General features: G+C 40.7%; 1 non-coding gene across 1 annotated transcript; it reads left to right on the forward strand.

The window, feature by feature from the left end:
• Positions 1-500: 500 nt before the first annotated feature.
• Positions 501-620, forward strand: LOC117091247. The gene has a single exon (XR_004440354.1). It is a non-coding gene; the product is annotated as a U6atac minor spliceosomal RNA (small nuclear RNA).
• Positions 621-3,194: the final 2,574 nt, after the last annotated feature.

Genomic DNA, 3,194 nt, shown 5'->3' on the forward strand with positions numbered 1-3,194 from the left:
CCAGACACTGTTCTAGTGGTTGGAGATACAGCAGTATATGAATAAAAATCCAAGTCCTTTTAAACTTATATTTGTGTTAGGGAAAGAGGTAATACACACATAAGTGAATTATGTTGTGCTTTAGGTGATAATAAGCACAATGGAGAAAAATAAAGCAGAAATTAAATACAGATAACCAGGAAACAATGATGTTTTAATGAAGGCATATTTGAATGATGTTTGAATAAAGGCAAAAGAGGTGGTAAGGCACTTGTGCCAATATCTTGGGAAAGAGCATTTCAAGTACAGGGCAAATGTTTACTATGTGTGGCAACTAGAATAGATCAGAAAGCTATAGAGGTTAGAGTGTGCTAGAGATCAGTTCCATTTTGATGGTATAAGCCATTATCATACTTTGCTTTTCCTCAAGTCAGTGGAGGTCTTGAACCTTTTGATAATCATACCTTTCTCATTTTAAGATAGCTGTATATGTCTGTTCACAGTAAGAATAGGGCAAAGGTGTGTTGTATGAAAGGAGAGAAGGTTAGCACTCCCCTTGACAAGAGTAGGGCGAAGGTGTACCACAAGGTGCCTAAGTGGAACACCTGTTTTCCACACATACTATTCCCTGTCCTTATTGTGCAAAAGCAGCTCTACCTTCTGCTGATCAGGGTCACCACTACTCCTCTTCCCAGGTGGTCCCTTGTAGTGTATCCTGACAAGAATGTTTCTTGTTTGGGCACTGGGATCCCTGGCACTAAAATATTCAGAGTGATGGGGCCAGGAAGCACAAGATCTTTCAATGGCTGTTTGGAAGGATTGATAAGTGGAGTCACTCATGCTTCTACCCTTTAAAAGAATGACCTGTGTACCTATATATCTTCCCTACTGCGGGTGCAGCACTATACCATGGTCTTTGATTTAGTGAATATACTATGTCCTGAAGGACAATGCATCATCTCTCCAGGGTGCTTCTTTTAGTTCCACCTTTAGAAGACTGCTATAGCATTGTATGAAGCTAGCTGCTTCTGGAAAGTGTTGTACAGGATTTGGCCAGTAGATTCTATGGACATGGGCTCACCCTCATACCTTCTATATTGTAAGAAGAATCTCCTGGCCAGATTTTATGCTGTGTGGGATTCCGTACCTACGCATTAGGCATTGCATAAGCTCTTCAGTGGTAACAATGACTGATGATCTGCAAAGAAGAAAAGAAAACCCACCCCACAGTAAGTATGTTTCCCTATGAGAACAAACCACTGGCCCTTCCAGGACTGAAGCTGGTGGATGTAGCAACTTGCCACAAACTTGCTGGACAATTTTCTTAAAGAAAAGTGCCATATCTGGAGCTAGTTTTGGTCTGTTGTTAACAAGTTGGCCAATCAGAAGTAGATTTACCCAGGTAAATGGGGTCTATAATTTTGATGTTCATATGTCTCTATCTGCCAGTGTGGCCCCTCTGGTCCAGCCTTAGGCTTGATTTCAGATGTGTTATTTCCATCTTGTGATGGACTGCTGATAGGGCTGTTTTATAACTCTATTATTTGGCAGGTCTGAGATAAGCTAACTCATAATGAGTAGTTCTGGACATATATTCACTTGAAGCCACATTGGTTAAACACGCAGTTTCTACCAGTTCCCAAAAGCATGCCAAGTGTTGCTTCTCAGCTTATCAAAACATATAATTATCTCCTCTGGATACTTGGCCTTGCTCCAGAATTCCAGTGGCCTGCATCTGATTCTTATGAATTTGCTGTAAGCTCCACATTGCATCTTTTCCCATCATTGACAGCTCCGGGACCATAATGTCTGCCAGATTGCATAATACAAGTTACAAGGCTGATTGCATCAAGACATGCACCTCCTACAGCATCCTTTCCTTCTCCAGGCCCTATTCAATGTTGGAAGCCTTAGTTTCACCTGGTACGTGTGCCAGAGCAAAACTCCTAAATGTGGAATGTGTTGGCTCTACAGCTTAAAGAGGTCTACCAGACACTATGGCTTCATTCTTTTTGGTAAGAAACGCAATGTCTTTTTATTTGTGGAGAAACTCAGCATGCCTTTGACCACTAGACCCCTAATAATTTCACTGGAGTGAAACGTCTCTGAAGCTGCCTAGGATTGGTTTCCTATACTCTGGAGTACATGTGTCTCCCCACAGTTTCTTGTCATCTCATGCTCATCCTGTCCAATCAACATGATATCTATCAGTATAAGACAGGAGTGAGATGTTCTATGCAATGTCCAGGTGGTACAGGTCTCTTCAGACTAGATTATAACAGAGAACAGAAGAGTTAACATAGCCCTGAGGCAAACACATAAATGAAAATTGTTGTCCCTTCTGTATGAATGTTAACTATTTCTTATTCTTTTTCCTAATTGGAATGGTAAAAAACATGTCCACCAAATTAATGGCTTCAAATCTTATACCTGAGGGTTTAATAATGTGTTCAGCAATGATAACACGTCAAGAGCGGCAGCTGCTATTGTTGCTATGACTTCATTAAATCCGATATATAGTCTGTAGCTATTCTCCATAACTATCCATTTATTCAGGGGCCAGGCTTGTGAATTAAATAGAGATTTAACATGAAGCATCTCCCTTGTATCCTTAGTCTTTAATTGTACTGCTAAACCTCTGACATAACCTCATAACCTTTGGGATATGCTGTTGGTTTTTATTTTACTACTTGGCTGAAGGTGGATGAGTGCAGGGTGGAGAGTTTCAGAAATTTCCATTTGGCCTTTCCTGATATGATAGCTCTTACTCTCCAAACTAAGGACTTCTATAGCCAGTATGCCAAATAGAAATATTCCGTAGGGACTGGGGAACTGACCACTGGATTGGGTTCCTAGGCACCATGGGCACACTGTGAGTTGGAATTTAGCCTAGACTCCATTCTTTACTTGCTCTCTGTAGATTCCTATTCTAATAAGAGGATGTGGTGGAACTTTGGGCCTAGTTTGTTCTAGCAAATTTGTGCTAGAAAATTCCTTAAATATTCAGTGAACAGTGTTTTTCTGGGCTCTCTAGTGGATCTTCTGCTCTTACATAACATATCCATTTTAGCATACCCCCTTTTTTTAGCCTCTTAATTCATTTCTCTACCATCTACTAGGCTAACACAGTGTACGTCACTACTTGTTGGCTAAAATTCCTTAGCCCGCTACAAGCTTCTAAGAGCTACTCAAGAAACAATTTTGCTTCCACTGAT

The sequence above is a fragment of the Trachypithecus francoisi genome, unplaced genomic scaffold (assembly GCF_009764315.1).
Source record: "Trachypithecus francoisi isolate TF-2019V2 unplaced genomic scaffold, Tfra_2.0 Lachesis_group11, whole genome shotgun sequence".
In the NCBI taxonomy this organism is placed as follows: Eukaryota; Metazoa; Chordata; class Mammalia; order Primates; family Cercopithecidae; genus Trachypithecus; species Trachypithecus francoisi.